We start from the raw sequence: 16,674 nt of genomic DNA, 5'->3' as shown, positions 1-16,674 counted from the left end.
CTCCCTCCCTGTCTGTCTGCATACATGTCGGTCTGTCTAGCTGCTTTTCTGCCTCAATCCGTGTCTGTCTAGGTTATCTAAGCCTTGCTGTGTGGCTGTCTCTCTGTCTACCTGTCTGTATGTCTGTCTATTTCCCGGTCCGTATATCAGCCTTCCCGTCTGTCTGACTGCCTGGCTTGCTCTCTGACTTCTTGTTTGCCTGTATGTCTGTTTGCCTGACTGTCTGAATGCCTGTCTGTGTCTGCTTGTCTTTCTGACTATCTTTCTGACTGTCTGTGCATCTGCCTGCTTGTCTGCCTTTCTGATTGTCTGCCTGTCGGTCTGTCTTTCTGCCTTTCTGAATGCCCGTCTGTCTGCTTGTCTGCCTGTCTTTCTGTCTGCCCGTTTGTCTGTCTGTCCGACTGCCTGTCCTTCTGCCTGCCTGCTTGCTAGTTTGTAAGCCTCTCTGTCTGCCTGTGTGTTTGTGCATCTGCCTACTTGTCTGGCTGTCGGTCCGTCTGCCTGTCTGTCTGTCCGTATGTCTGTCCGGATGCCTGCATGTCTATATATATATTTGGAACGGTATGGGCGCATCTGCCTTTGAGAAAAGAGTTGCCCTAAATCGCTTCTCCCTGTACCGGGATGACCTTGAGTTTGAGAACGTGGATTAGGGTGCGGAATCAGATGAGTTCTGGGAGGAGTTAAACGGCGAAGGCCAGGACGATCGGAGCTTGAGCGATCCAGGGGCACCGCTGCTGTAGCCGCGGCTTTTCATTGCCGTTTAAGCTCTAATGAATTTATTAAATTTGAGGAAGTGGCAAAGTACGAACAAGAGGATTTGGACTCCGATGATATCAAGCTAATGGATGCTGGAGATGAGCTCTACTTATGGGTTGGCTCTTGCACGACTTGTTAAGGCCCCTGCATATATTATGTATCTGTCTGCCTGCCTGTCCGTCTTTCTGCCCGTACGTCTTTCTTCTTATCTGTCTGCCTGCTTGTCTGTCCGTCTGTTTGTCTGACTGTATGACTGCCTAGTTGTCTGTCCGTCTGTTTGTCTGTCTACATGTCTGTCTTTCTCTCTGACTTCTTGTCTGCCTGTGTGTCTGTCCCATTGTCTGCCGGCGGTATGTCCGTCTGTCTGTCCCTTTGTCTGTCTGCCTGCATGCATGCTTGTCTTTCTGTCTGTCTGTTTTTCTGTCTGTCTGTCTATTGTGTACCCGTCCGCCTGTCTGTCTGTCTGGCTTTTGTCTGTCCGTTTGTCTGTCTGTCTGTCCGCCTGCTTGGCAGTCATATCCGTATGTCTGTCCGTCTTTTTGCCTGGTTGTATGTCCGTCTGTCTGTCTGCCTGTCCATCTTCCTTGCTGTCTGTTTGACTGTCTGTCAGTCGGCCTGCTTGTCTTTCTGTCTGTCTGCTTGCCTGTCTCCCCGTCTGCCTCTCTGTTTGCCTTCCAATCCGTTAGCCGGTATGTCTGCCCGTCTGTCTGCAGTGTGACTGCCTGTCGGACCATCTGACGTTCTGTCTGTCCATTTGCTTGCTTGTCTGCATGCCTGTTTTTTCGACCTTTCTGTCTGTTCTTCCGTGTGCTCTGCTGAATGTCTTCCTGGCTGTGAGTCCGTCAGTCTGCCTGCTTGTCTTTCTATCTGTCTGCCTCAATGCCTGTCTGCTTGTCTGTCCGCCTGTTCGTCTGACAGCCTTTCTCTCTTGTCTGACAGTTTGGTTGATTGCTTGACTGTCTGAATGCCTGCATTTCTGTCCGTCTAGGTACCTATCTGTCTGTCTGCTTGCCTAGCTGTGGGTATGTCTGCCTATCTGTCTGTCTGTTTGCTAGTCCGTCCCCCGTCTGCCTCTCTTTTTGCCTTTTGATCCGTTTGCCGGTATGACTGTTTGTCTGTCTGCTATGTGGCTGCCTGTCTGTCTGCCTGCTTGCTTGCTCGTATTTCTGTCCGCCTGTCTGCCTATCTATCAGCCTGTCCACATGCCTGTTTGTCAGTTTGCCTGTCCGTCTTTCCTGTAAGCCTGTCTATATAGCTGTCTCAGTGTCTCTCTGGCTACCTGTCTGTCTGTATGCCTGCCAGACTGTCTGTCCGTTTGTCTGTATACATTTTCGATCTGCCTGTTTTTCTGTCGGCCTGTCTGTCACCGCAGCGTTTCTCCTCTACAAGGTTAACGACTCCAGTGGCAAACTGAAAGTCGAAGTAATTAGCCAAAAATCATTAACCCAGACTACGCTGGACACACCCGAATGCTTTATCCTCCACACCGGTTCCGGAATATTCGTTTGGGTCGGAAAGGGAGCCTCTCAAAAGGAGAAGACCGATGCCATGATCAAAGCACAGGAGCTTTTTCGCAGCAAAAAATACCCGGCGTGGACTAAAATTCACCGCATTGTAGAAGGCGCTGAATCTGCACCATTTAATCAGTGTTTTGCTACCTGGCGTGATGTTGGAATGGCCCATAGTCGTCTCATTCCCTCGGCGGGCCGTCGACTTCATGCCTGATCATGGTCAAAAATGTATTGAAACCATTACCTAGTGTGTTACGAAGACGGGCTCTGATGAAATCTTGGCCAACACCGTGTCTTTTGAGGAGAGCGTTCCCCTTCAGGGAATCGCTTCATACGTTCTCACTTATAACTATGAGGACGATAACGGAGACACTGGTTCCATAACGTATGTTTGGCAGGGAATAAACTCTTCCTCCGCCGCCAAGAAGCGTGCCGTGAAGATGGGTCTAGATGTCGCAAAAAAGCAGGAAGGTCTTTTTGTGTTGGTCAACCATGGCCACGAGCCTCGCCACTTCTATAAGACATTTAAAGGACAGTTGATAACATCTTACACGGCACTCCCGGTAGCTGCAAAACTTTTCCGCATACAAGGTACCGTAGAAAGCGATGTGCATTCCAATGAGGTTCCTGCTGAAAGTTTATCCTTGGCCTCGCGTGATGCCTGTGTCTTTCTTTCTGGACAGTCCCACAGGATATATATTTGGAATGGTATGGGCGCATCTGCCTTTGAGAAAATAGTTGCCCTTAATTGCTTGTCCCTGTACTGGGATGACGTTGAGTTTGAGAATGTGGAGGAGGGTGCGGAATCAGATGAGTTCTGGGAGGAGTTAAACGGCGAAGGCCAGTACGATCGGAGCTTGAGCGATCCAGGGGCACCGTTGCTGGAGCCGCGCCTTTTCCATTGCCGTTTAAGCTCTAATGAATTTATTAAATTTGAGGAAGTGGCTAAGTACGAACAAGACTTGGACTCCGATGATATCATGCTAATGGATGCTGGAGATGAGATCTACTTATGGGTTGGCTCTTGCACGACTTGTTAAGGCCCTTGCATATATTATGTATCTGTCTATCTGCTTGTCCGTCTGTCTGCCCATACGTCTGTCTTCTTATCTGTCTGCCTGCTTGTCTGTCCGTCTGTTTGTCTGACTGTATGACTGCCTACTTGTCTGTCCGTCTGTTTGTCTGTCTGTATGTCTGCCTGTCTGCATGTCTGTTTTTCTCTCTGACTTCTTGTCTGCCTGTACGTTTGTTTGGCTGACCGTCTGAATGCCTGTCTGCCTGCCAGTTTTTCTTTCTGTCTGGCTTTCTGTCTGTCCGTCTGCTTAATTGTCTGTCTGTATTCTATACGGCATGTGGAGAAAGGTGCGAAGTCAGATAAGTTCTGGTTCGTTGGATCAATCTGTATGTAAGGCATAGCCGTGAATATTCTAATAATATACCCATATATGCCTCTATTGCCATTGATCGCAAACTGTTGAAGGAAATGTAAAGTAAAAGATTTCTTCCTTGCTTATCTGTCTGTCTGACTGCTTGTCTGTCTGCCTTTCTGTCCGTCTGCCGTGCAATGTGGCTGTCTGTCTGACTAGCTGGCTTGTCTGTCTCCCTGCCTGTCTGTCTGCATACATGTCGGTCTGTCTAGCTGCTTGTCTGCCTCAATCCGTGTCTGTCTGGGTTATCTAAGCCTTGCTGTGTGGCTGTCTCTCTGTCTACCTGTCTTTATGTCTGTCTATGTGTCTGCTTGTCTTTCTGTCTGACTGTCTTTCTGTCTATCTTTCTGACTGTCTGCCTGCTTCTCTGCCTTTCTGATTGTCTGCCTGTCGGTCTGTCTTTCTGCCTTTCTGTATGTCCGTCTGTCTGTCTGTCTGTCCGTAGGTCTGTCCGGATACCTGCCTGTCTGTCTGCCTGTCTGGTTGCCTGTCCGTATGTATGTCCGCCAGTCTGTCTGTCTGTATGTCTGCTGCCTGTCTGTTTGCCTGACCGCCTGCCTTGGTGTTTGCCTGAATGTCCGTCTGTCCATCCGTCTGCCTGTCTGTTTGCTTGTGCTTCTGACTGACTGCTTGTCTGTGTGGCTGTCTCTCTGACTATCTTTCTCTCTGACTTCTTATTTTTCTGACTGTCCGAATGACTGACTGCCTGCCTGTTGATCTGGTATAAGAAATAGTATAAGCTACTGGTACGTGTCTATGAATACGTCTAATATGACATCAAAAGGTTGGGTGGGGGTAGACGGAGGCCAAAAATAAAAGGTCCTCCGACTTGCTACCTACCTGTTTTTCTGTCTGTCTTTTTGGCCATCTGTTTGTCTATCTGGCTGCTGCCTGTTATTCTGTCTGTCTGACTGCTTGTCTGTCTGCCTTTCTGTCCGTCTGCCGTGCAGAGTGGCTGTCTGTCTGACTAGCTGGCTTGTCTGCCTCCCTCCCTGTCTGTCTGCATACATGTCGGTCTGTCTAGCTGCTTGTCTGCCTCAATCCGTGTCTGTCTGGGTTATCTAAGCCTTGCTGTGTGGCTGTCTCTCTGTCTACCTGTCTTTATGTCGGTCTATTTGCCGGTCCGTATATCCACCTTCCCGTCTGTCTGTCTGGTATCTGTCTATATTTTTGTCTGTCTTTTATTATGTCTGTCTGTCTGCCTATCCGTATGTTTGTATGTCTGTTTGCCAGTCTGCCTGCCTGCTTGTCATTCTGTCTGTCTGCTTGTCTGTCTGCCTTTCTGTCCGTCTGTCTGCTTATCTGTCTGTGTGTCTTTTGATCCGTTTGCCGGTTTGTCTGCCAGTCTGCTTTCCAGGTTGTCTGCCTGTCTGTCTGTCTATCTGACTATCCATCTGCCTGCTTGTCTGCCTGTCTGCCTTTTTGTCTGTCCTTCCGTCTGATTGTCTGTCTGTCGATCCGTCTGTCTGCCTTTCTGTTTGTGCATCTGCCTACTTGTCTGGCTGTCGGTCCGTTTGCCTGTCTGTCTGTCCGTATGTTTGTCCGGATACCTGCCTGTCTGTCTGCTTGTTTGTCTGCCTTTCTGTCCTTCTGTCTGCTTATCTGTCTGTGTGTCTTTTGATCCGTTTGCCGGTTTGTCTGCCAGTCTGCTTGCCTGGTTGTCTGCCTGTCTATCTGACGGTCCATCTGCCTGCTTGTCTGCCTATCTTTCTGCCTTTTTGTCTGTCCGTCCGTCTGATTGGCTCTCTGTCGATCCGTCTGCCTGTCTGTCTATCGGTCTACCCGTATGTCTGTCCGCCTGTCTGTCTGTCCGGCTGTCTGTCTGACTGCCTAGCTTTCTCTCTGACTTCTTGTTTGCCTGTATGTCTGTTTGCCTGTCTGCGTGTCTGCTTGTCTTTCTGTCTGACTGTTTTTCTGTCTATCATTCTGGCTATCTGTGCATCTGCCTGCTTGTCTGCCTTTCTGATTGTCTGCCTGTCGGTCTGTCTTTCTGGCTTTCTGTATGTCCGTCTCAGATGAAGAAGAGCGGCGGTCGGGCCTTCGACTTCATGCCTGATCATGGTCAAAACTGTATTGAAACCATTACCTAGTATGTTACGAAGACGGGCTCTGATGAAATCTTTGCCAACACCGTGTCTTTTGAGGAGAGCGTTCCCCTTCAGGGAATCGCTTCATACGTTCTCACTTATAACTATGAGGACAATAACGGAGACACTGGTTCCATAACGTATGTTTGGCAGGGAATAAACTCTTCCTCCGCCGCCAAGAAGCGTGCCGTGAAGATGGGTCTAGATGTCGCAAAAAAGCAGGAAGGTCTTTTTGTGTTGGTCAACCATGGCCACGAGCCTCGCCACTTCTATAAGACATTTAAAGGACAGTTGATAACATCCTACACGGCACTCCCGGTAGCTGCAAAACTTTTCCGCATATAAGGTACCGTAGAAAGCGATGTGCATGCCAATGAGGTACCTACTGAAAGTTTATCCTTGGCCTCGCGTGATGCCTGTGTCTTTCTTTCTGGACAGTCCCACAGGATATATATTTGGAATGGTATGGGCGCATCTGCCTTTGAGAAAAGAGTTGCCCTTAATTGCTTGTCCCTGTACTGGGATGACGTTGAGTTTGAGAATGTGGAGGAGGGTGCGGAATCAGATGAGTTCTGGGAGGAGTTAAACGGCGAAGGCCAGTACGATCGGAGCTTGAGCGATCCAGGGGCACCGTTGCTGGAGCCGCGCCTTTTCCATTGCCGTTTAAGCTCTAATGAATTTATTAAATTTGAGGAAGTGGCTAAGTACGAACAAGACTTGGACTCCGATGATATCATGCTAATGGATGCTGGAGATGAGATCTACTTATGGGTTGGCTCTTGCACGACTTGTTAAGGCCCTTGCATATATTATGTATCTGTCTATCTGCTTGTCCGTCTGTCTGCCCATACGTCTGTCTTCTTATCTGTCTGCCTGCTTGTCTGTCCGTCTGTTTGTCTGACTGTATGACTGCCTACTTGTCTGTCCGTCTGTTTGTCTGTCTGTATGTCTGCCTGTCTGCATGTCTGTTTTTCTCTCTGACTTCTTGTCTGCCTGTACGTTTGTTTGGCTGACCGTCTGAATGCCTGTCTGCCTGCCAGTTTTTCTTTCTGTCTGGCTTTCTGTCTGTCCGTCTGCTTAATTGTCTGTCTGTATTCTATACGGCATGTGGAGAAAGGTGCGAAGTCAGATAAGTTCTGGTTCGTTGGATCAATCTGTATGTAAGGCATAGCCGTGAATATTCTAATAATATACCCATATATGCCTCTATTGCCATTGATCGCAAACTGTTGAAGGAAATGTAAAGTAAAAGATTTCTTCCTTGCTTATCTGTCTGTCTGACTGCTTGTCTGTCTGCCTTTCTGTCCGTCTGCCGTGCAATGTGGCTGTCTGTCTGACTAGCTGGCTTGTCTGTCTCCCTGCCTGTCTGTCTGCATACATGTCGGTCTGTCTAGCTGCTTGTCTGCCTCAATCCGTGTCTGTCTGGGTTATCTAAGCCTTGCTGTGTGGCTGTCTCTCTGTCTACCTGTCTTTATGTCTGTCTATGTGTCTGCTTGTCTTTCTGTCTGACTGTCTTTCTGTCTATCTTTCTGACTGTCTGCCTGCTTGTCTGCCTTTCTGATTGTCTGCCTGTCGGTCTGTCTTTCTGCCTTTCTGTATGTCCGTCTGTCTGTCTGTCCGTAGGTCTGTCCGGATACCTGCCTGTCTGTCTGCCTGTCTGGTTGCCTGTCCGTATGTATGTCCGCCAGTCTGTCTGTCTGTATGTCTGCTGCCTGTCTGTTTGCCTGACCGCCTGCCTTGGTGTTTGCCTGCCTGCCTGAATGTCCGTCTGTCCATCCGTCTGCCTGTCTGTTTGCTTGTGCTTCTGACTGACTGCTTGTCTGTGTGGCTGTCTCTCTGACTATCTTTCTCTCTGACTTCTTATTTTTCTGACTGTCCGAATGACTGACTGCCTGCCTGTTGATCTGGTATAAGAAATAGTATAAGCTACTGGTACGTGTCTATGAATACGTCTAATATGACATCAAAAGGTTGGGTGGGGGTAGACGGAGGCCAAAAATAAAAGGTCCTCCGACTTGCTACCTACCTGTTTTTCTGTCTGTCTTTTTGGCCATCTGTTTGTCTATCTGGCTGCTGCCTGTTATTCTGTCTGTCTGACTGCTTGTCTGTCTGCCTTTCTATCCGTCTGCCGTGCAGAGTGGCTGTCTGTCTGACTAGCTGGCTTGTCTGCCTCCCTCCCTGTCTGTCTGCATACATGTCGGTCTGTCTAGCTGCTTGTCTGCCTCAATCCGTGTCTGTCTGGGTTATCTAAGCCTTGCTGTGTGGCTGTCTCTCTGTCTACCTGTCTTTATGTCGGTCTATTTGCCGGTCCGTATATCCACCTTCCCGTCTGTCTGTCTGGTATCTGTCTATATTTTTGTCTGTCTTTTATTATGTCTGTCTGTCTGCCTATCCGTATGTTTGTATGTCTGTTTGCCAGTCTGCCTGCCTGCTTGTCATTCTGTCTGTCTGCCTTTCTGTCCGTCTGTCTGCTTATCTGTCTGTGTGTCTTTTGATCCGTTTGCCGGTTTGTCTGCCAGTCTGCTTTCCAGGTTGTCTGCTTGTCTGTCTGTCTATCTGACTATCCATCTGCCTGCTTGTCTGCCTGTCTGCCTTTTTGTCTGTCCTTCCGTCTGATTGTCTGTCTGTCGATCCGTCTGTCTGTCTGTCGGTCTACCCGTATGTCTGTCCGGCTGTCTGTCTGTCTGCCTTTCTGCTTGCCTATCCGTCAGCCTTGCTGTCTGTCTTTCTGCCTGTATGTCCGTATGTCCATATGTCTGCCTGTCTGTCTGACTGCCTGCCTGTCTGACTGCCTGGCTTTCTCTCTGACTTTTTGTTTGCCTGTATGTCTGTTTGCCTGACTGTCTGAATGCGTGTCTGCCTGCCTGCTTGTCATTCTGTCTGACTGTCTTTCTGTCTATCTTTCTGGCTGTCTGTGCATCTGCCTGCTTGTCTGCCTTTCTGATTGTCTGCCTGTCGGTCTGTCTTTCTGACTTTCTGTATGTCCGTCTGTCTGCTTGTCTTTCTGTCTGCCCGTTTGTCTGTCTGTCCGACTGCCTGTCCGTCTGCCTGCCTGAGTGCAAGTTTGTAAGCCTCTCTGTCTTCCTGTCTCCCTTTCTGTTTGTGCATCTGCCTACTTGTCTGGCTGTCGGTCCGTTTGCCTGTCTGTCTGTCCGTATGTTTGTCCGGATACCTGCCTGTCTGTCTGCTTGTTTGTCTGCCTTTCTGTCCTTCTGTCTGCTTATCTGTCTGTGTGTCTTTTGATCCGTTTGCCGGTTTGTCTGCCAGTCTGCTTGCCTGGTTGTCTGCCTGTCTATCTGACGGTCCATCTGCCTGCTTGTCTGCCTATCTTTCTGCCTTTTTGTCTGTCCGTCCGTCTGATTGGCTCTCTGTTGATCCGTCTGCCTGTCTGTCTATCGGTCTACCCGTATGTCTGTCCGCCTGTCTGTCTGTCCGGCTGTCTGTCTGACTGCCTAGCTTTCTCTCTGACTTCTTGTTTGCCTGTATGTCTGTTTGCCTGTCTGCGTGTCTGCTTGTCTTTCTGTCTGACTGTTTTTCTGTCTATCTTTCTGGCTATCTGCCTGCATCTGCCTGCTTGTCTGCCTTTCTGATTGTCTGCCTGTCGGTCTGTCTTTCTGCCTTTCTGTATGTCCGTCTCAGATGAAGAAGAGCGGCGGTCGGGCCTTCGACTTCATGCCTGATCATGGTCAAAACTGTATTGAAACCATTACCTAGTATGTTACGAAGACGGGCTCTGATGAAATCTTTGCCAACACCGTGTCTTTTGAGGAGAGCGTTCCCCTTCAGGGAATCGCTTTATACGTTCTCACTTATAACTATGAGGACAATAACGGAGACACTGGTTCCATAACGTATGTTTGGCAGGGAATAAACTCTTCCTCCGCCGCCAAGAAGCGTGCCGTGAAGATGGGTCTAGATGTCGCAAAAAAACAGGAAGGTCTTTTTGTGTTGGTCAACCATGGCCACGAGCCTCGCCACTTCTATAAGACATTTAAAGGACAGTTGATAACATCCTACACGGCACTCCCGGTAGCTGCAAAACTTTTCCGCATATAAGGTACCGTAGAAAGCGATGTGCATGCCAATGAGGTACCTACTGAAAGTTTATCCTTGGCCTCGCGTGATGCCTGTGTCTTTCTTTCTGGACAGTCCCACAGGATATATATTTGGAATGGTATGGGCGCATCTGCCTTTGAGAAAAGAGTTGCCCTTAATTGCTTGTCCCTGTACTGGGATGACGTTGAGTTTGAGAATGTGGAGGAGGGTGCGGAATCAGATGAGTTCTGGGAGGAGTTAAACGGCGAAGGCCAGTACGATCGGAGCTTGAGCGATCCAGGGGCACCGTTGCTGGAGCCGCGCCTTTTCCATTGCCGTTTAAGCTCTAATGAATTTATTAAATTTGAGGAAGTGGCTAAGTACGAACAAGACTTGGACTCCGATGATATCATGCTAATGGATGCTGGAGATGAGATCTACTTATGGGTTGGCTCTTGCACGACTTGTTAAGGCCCTTGCATATATTATGTATCTGTCTATCTGCTTGTCCGTCTGTCTGCCCATACGTCTGTCTTCTTATCTGTCTGCCTGCTTGTCTGTCCGTCTGTTTGTCTGACTGTATGACTGCCTACTTGTCTGTCCGTCTGTTTGTCTGTCTGTATGTCTGCCTGTCTGCATGTCTGTTTTTCTCTCTGACTTCTTGTCTGCCTGTACGTTTGTTTGCCTGACCGTCTGAATGCCTGTCTGCCTGCCAGTTTTTCTTTCTGTCTGGCTTTCTGTCTGTCCGTCTGCTTAATTATCTGTCTGTATTCTATACGGCATGTGGAGAAAGGTGCGAAGTCAGATAAGTTCTGTTTCGTTGGATCAATCTGTATGTAAGGCATAGCCGTGAATATTCTAATAATATACCCATATATGCCTCTATTGCCATTGATCGCAAACTGTTGAAGGAAATGTAAAGCAAAAGATTTCTTCCTTGCTTATCTGTCTGTCTGACTGCTTGTCTGTCTGCCTTTCTGTCCGTCTGCCGTGCAATGTGGCTGTCTGTCTGACTAGCTGGCTTGTCTGTCTCCCTCCCTGTCTGTCTGCATACATGTCGGTCTGTCTAGCTGCTTGTCTGCCTCAATCCGTGTCTGTCTGGGTTATCTAAGCCTTGCTGTGTGGCTGTCTCTCTGTCTACCTGTCTTTATGTCGGTCTATTTGCCGGTCCGTATATCCACCTTCCCGTCTGTCTGTCTGGTATCTGTCTATATTTTTGTCTGTCTTTTATTATGTCTGTCTGTCTGCCTATCCGTATGTTTGTATGTCTGTTTGCCAGTCTGCCTGCCTGCTTGTCATTCTGTCTGTCTGCTTGTCTGTCTGCCTTTCTGTCCGTCTGTCTGCTTATCTGTCTGTGTGTCTTTTGATCCGTTTGCCGGTTTGTCTGCCAGTCTGCTTTCCAGGTTGTCTGCCTGTCTGTCTGTCTATCTGACTATCCATCTGCCTGCTTGTATGCCTGTCTGCCTTTTTGTCTGTCCTTCCGTCTGATTGTCTGTCTGTCGATCCGTCTGTCTGTCTGTCGGTCTACCCGTATGTCTGTCCGGCTGTCTGTCTGTCTGCCTTTCTGCTTGCCTATCCGTCAGCCTTGCTGTCTGTCTTTCTGCCTGTATGTCCGTATGTCCATATGTCTGCCTGTCTGACTGACTGCCTGCCTGTCTGACTGCCTGGCTTTCTCTCTGACTTTTTGTTTGCCTGTATGTCTGTTTGCCTGACTGTCTGAATGCCTGTCTGCCTGCCTGCTTGTCATTCTGTCTGACTGTCTTTCTGTCTATCTTTCTGGCTGTCTGTGCATCTGCCTGCTTGTCTGCCTTTCTGATTGTCTGCCTGTCGGTCTGTCTTTCTGCCTTTCTGTATGTCCGTCTGTCTGCTTGTCTTTCTGTCTGCCCGTTTGTCTGTCTGTCCGACTGCCTGTCCGTCTGCCTGCCTGAGTGCAAGTTTGTAAGCCTCTCTGTCTTCCTGTCTCCCTTTCTGTTTGTGCATCTGCCTACTTGTCTGGCTGTCGGTCCGTTTGCCTGTCTGTCTGTCCGTATGTTTGTCCGGATACCTTATGACGCCCGGGGCGCATAAACAGAGGATAAGACATAAAAATAGCCATGGAGCCAAACAATGAAGTACTTAGGATAATTTGTTATAGTTGTAAGGAGAGTCAAATAATGAAGTACTTAGGATAATTTGTTATAGTTGTAAGGAGAGTCAAATAATGAAGTTTTTAGGATAATTTGTTCATAGTTATAAGGAGAGAAAAGACACTGAAATAGTCGCTGTTGAGTTATTAAATAAATAAGATTTGAATTTGAATGCGCGGGCGTGCCTTAGTGAACCACGATCGGTCACACCACCGGGCCGAACGGTCACACTACAGAAAGGGATTTTCGGGAACGGGCACACTGGCGGCACCCACCGGGTATATAAGGAGGACCAGTTTCTGGGAAGAGTCACTTGTGCGGTGGATCTCACCCAGGTAAGATCAGCCCTCTCCCGCAGTTGGGCACCCTCACCAGCACTAGTCACTTTTTTGGGTCAGATTTAGCCTCAGGCTAAATCTCATAAATTCGACCTCGGTCATACCGAGGGAGCACTGCCATCGGCCATTCGCCGATGCTTGCCGCAGCAGATTCACGGGATCACTGCCAGGCACTGTCGCAACAGCCTTACCCGGCTTTGCGTCTCTTACGCGTCGGACCTTCAGGGCCGCGCGTCATCTCTCGCAGGAGTCCCACAGGGATTTTGCGGCTCTTACGCGTCGGACCTTCAGGGCCTCGCGTTATCTCTCGCAGGAGTCCCACAGGGATTTTGCATCTCTTACGCGTCGGACCTTCAGGGCCTCGCGTCATCTCTCGCAAGAGTCCCACAGGGATTTTGCATCTCTTACGCGTCGGACCTCAACGGCCTCGCGTCATCTCTCGTAAGAGTCCCACAGGGACTTTGCATCTCTTACGCGTCGGACCTCAAGGGCCTCGCGGCATCTCTCGCAAGAGTCCCACAGGGACTTTGCAGCTCTTACGCGACGGACCCCAAGGGCCTCGCATCGTCTCTAGCAACAGCCCTACCGGGGCTTTGCATCACTCACACGTCGGACCCAAAGGGCCTCGTGTCATCTCTCACCCGAGACCCACTGGGTTTCTAGTCATTCTTCTATCATACCGATTCCATAATCTTTTCCTCATCCCATTCACACTCGCTCGCGTAACCGGCCCTCGGGCCGTCACCTATTCTTTCGTTTCCATTTTTTGTCTCTTCTTTCTTTAGCTAGCGGATCGCCCAGACGGTCAGGCACGGTTCCCAAAACGGCCTTCCCCTCGGCACCCTACGGAGCATCGGACACCCGACTACCTTCCCTCGGAAGCTCTCCCTCCTGGCCCCGCAGACCGCCCGGCGACGACCCGCCGAAACCTTGTAAAATAACTCTGTAACCCTAGAAATGAAATAAACAACTAAGATATAATCTAACTTAACCGAACCTGCTGCGTCCTTACTCTGGGTGGAACCTTCTTTTCTAGCAACCACGCCTGACATCAAACTAAATGTTGGAACGAACTGCTGGTATCCGGTGAACCGTCCCAGGCACCCCGAAGCAGGACCGTTACATGGCGCCCGAACAGGTTGAAGTGGTTGCAGGAAAAAGGACACTCAGAGAGTAATGTCGAGCTGGGTATACCAGGCTACAAAAGCAGAGCTGGTAGAATACGCGAGTGAATTCGGCGTGGACCCAAGCGGAGGATCAAGGGAGCTAAGACAAAGACTGTCAACATACACGAAGAGCACGGAGCACACAGAGGAGATCAGGACAAGATTAATGGAGGTATCAAGCAAGTACAAGAAGATGGAAATACCGGGTGGAGGGGCCCAGGTCGAGCCGGACAGCAAAAGGACAGCCACGAAGGAGGAGACTCAGAGCATGGGAGACAGGAGGAAAGTGGAATCTCTAGACAGAGTAAGAAGTTGGGGAATACGATACCAGGGCACATCCAACCCACTGGAGTTCCTAGGCAAGATGGAAGAATGGGCCACAGGATATGGCATAGACAAGGATGAATTGGTACAAACGATGCCTTTTATCTTGGAAGGCGCCGGAGAAGACTGGTGGAATACGACGCCAAGTCGGGTAAGAACATGGGAAGAGTTGAGAGGGGAACTCCTAGAGTACTTCCTACCACCAAGGTACCAGGAGCAACTGGATTTAAAAATCGGACAACTCCGGCAGAAAGAAGGGGAACCCACTCGGGCATATGCAATGGAGCTGAGGAAGCTGATGAGGTTCACCAGTTACTCAGAAAAAGAAAAACTGGATAGGATATACAAGAACTGTCGGAGCAAAATAAAGCTTTATGCACGAAGATCAGGTTTTGCATCACTGACAGAGTTCCTGACACTAGCAGAGGAGGTGGAGGAAATCGAGGCGGCGGAAAATCAGGATCACCCGGCAGAGACAAGGAGCCACGGACTAAGGCCGGAGATCTGCATGAGGTGTGGAGGAACAGGACACGCCACAAGGGCGTGCGGCAACCCTCCAAGGTTATTCTGCTGGGTGTGCGGGAGAAACGAGCGGAGGACAACCGAATGTTGTAGAGCCCGGCCGGACGTCAACAGGAGGCTGAAGCAGGCGACTCTGGCAGTACAGGACCGAGCACTAGGACCGGCAGGAAGAGGAGGGATAAACTACGATGGATTCCAGGCAACGGCAGAGGTAAGGATCGGAACGAAAAGGGCGAAGGGAATAGTGGACACCGGGGCATCAAGAAGCGTGATCGACCAGGGAAGTTATCGAAGCCTAAGGAAGCAGGGTAGATGGAACGAGGAAAGGGAGGAAATAACCCTGGCAAACGGAGCAAGACAAAAGGTAATGGGGAGTTTCGCCACGCTCGTCCAGTTCGGGAGCAAGCGATTCAAGCTAAGTTTCTTGATCCTGGACCAAGTGACAGGAGGAATGCTGCTGGGGATGGACTTCTTGGCAAAAGTAGGAACGATAATACGATGCGACCATCAGGAAATAACCATCAGAGAGCCTCAGGAGGAACAAAAACGGAAACAGCGGGAGGAAGCAGGAATAAAAACAGAGCCATCCGAGGAGGAGATCCAGACATTCCTGGAGGAACAAATGATGGTATTTGAAAGGATGAAGGGATGCAGTACGATCGCAACACACACAATATACATGAAGGACGAAAGACCAGTGAAACAACGTTATTACCCGCGCAACCCAAAACAGCAAGCCATTATAAACGAACAGGTAAACGAACTATTGGACCAGGGGCTGATAGAACCCTCACGAAGCTCATACAGCGCGCCGGTAGTCTTGGTACGAAAGAAAAACAACGAATGGAGAATGTGTTTGGACTACAGGTTACTAAACGAGAAAACGGAGAAAGACGCATACCCGGTACCAAGGATGGATTTCATATTAAACCAACTCCGGGAGGCCAAGTTCATTAGCACAATCGACCTGAAGGCAGGGTATTGGCAAATACCAATGGACGAGGATAGTAAGCAGTACACTGCATTTACGGTACCAGGACGAGGGCTGTTCCAATGGAAGGTGATGCCATTTGGTCTCACCACGGCACCGGCAACGTTCCAAAGAGCCCTGGATACCATCATAGGGCCAGAAATGGAGCCGTTTGCATTCGCATATCTGGATGACATCGTGGTAATTGGAAGGAATAAGCGGGAGCACCTGGAGAAGCTACAGGAGGTGTTTAGGCGGCTCCAAGAAGCGAACCTAAAAATCAACGCGGAAAAATGCCATTTCTTTCAAAAAGAGCTAAGGTATCTGGGACATATCGTAACCGATCAAGGAATACAGACAGACCCGGATAAAGTGGCAGCCATAAGGGAACTACCCACGCCAGGCACAACCAAGGAAGTCCACAGCTTTTTGGGAATGGCGTCATGGTACAGGAAATTCATACCGGGGTTCTCGGAACAGGCAGACCCACTCCAAGAACTAATACAGAAAGGGAGAAAGTTCGACTGGCAACCTCGACATCAGGCAGCATTTGATCAAATAAAGACCAGCTTAACACGGGCACCAGTGTTAGCATGTCCCGATTTCACTAGGCAGTTCGTGTTACAAACGGACGCCAGCGACTTCGGGATAGGGGCAGTGCTGACGCAGGAGAACCCAGAAGGGGAACGAGTGATAGCATATGCAAGCAGAAGGTTGAACCAAGCGGAGCGGAACTACAGTGCCACCGAAAAAGAATGTCTCGCTATATATTGGAGTATCCACAAATACAAGATGTACTTGGAAGGGTACAGGTTCGTAGTGATAACCGACCATCAAGCACTCAGATGGCTGAATTCGATTGAAAGCCCTTCGGGCAGAGTGGCAAGGTGGGCATTAGGCTTGCAACCGTTTCAATTCGAAGTAAGATACCGCAAGGGAAAACTGAACGCCGTAGCAGACGCATTATCTCGCTCACCACCAGTCGAGGTAAAAATGGCACGAACAGGACCGGGCTGGCTAGAAAAGAAATACAAGGAATGCCAGGAGAACCCGGGAGACGAGGAATATAGGATCGAGGGCGGAAGATTGTACAAACAGGGCTCCAAGAAGGGAGACCTCAACCCCTGGAAGCTGTGCGTCGCGGGAGAAGAGGTACAGGCGGTATTACGAGAGAACCACTGCCAGGAGGCGGCAGGCCGCCTAGGGATATTCAAAACACTCAGGAGGGTCACGAAGCAGTATTTCTGGCCGGGTATGAAGAAGGACATCGTAACCTTTGTGAAGACATGCGAAACCTGTCAGCAGTACAAGACGTCGCAACAACACCCAGCAGGACAGATGCTGACAAAGATCGCCGAGGCTCCATGGGAAACCTTATGTGTGGATTTTGTGGGCCCACTACCAAGGACACG

The 16,674-nt window shown here is 49.5% G+C and overlaps 2 pseudogenes; both read left to right on the top strand.

Moving 5' to 3' along the window:
• Window positions 1-563: 563 nt before the first annotated feature.
• Window positions 564-3,307, top strand: LOC108113578 (annotated as a pseudogene).
• Window positions 3,308-5,709: 2,402 nt separating this feature from the next.
• On the top strand, window positions 5,710-7,938 carry LOC108113575 (annotated as a pseudogene).
• Window positions 7,939-16,674: the final 8,736 nt, after the last annotated feature.

Source organism: Drosophila eugracilis, unplaced genomic scaffold, assembly GCF_018153835.1.
Source record: "Drosophila eugracilis isolate 14026-0451.02 unplaced genomic scaffold, ASM1815383v1 contig_1903, whole genome shotgun sequence".
Classification (NCBI taxonomy): Eukaryota; Metazoa; Arthropoda; class Insecta; order Diptera; family Drosophilidae; genus Drosophila; species Drosophila eugracilis.
Note: the sequence above shows the minus strand (reverse complement) of the source record. Positions and strands in the feature narration are given on the sequence as shown.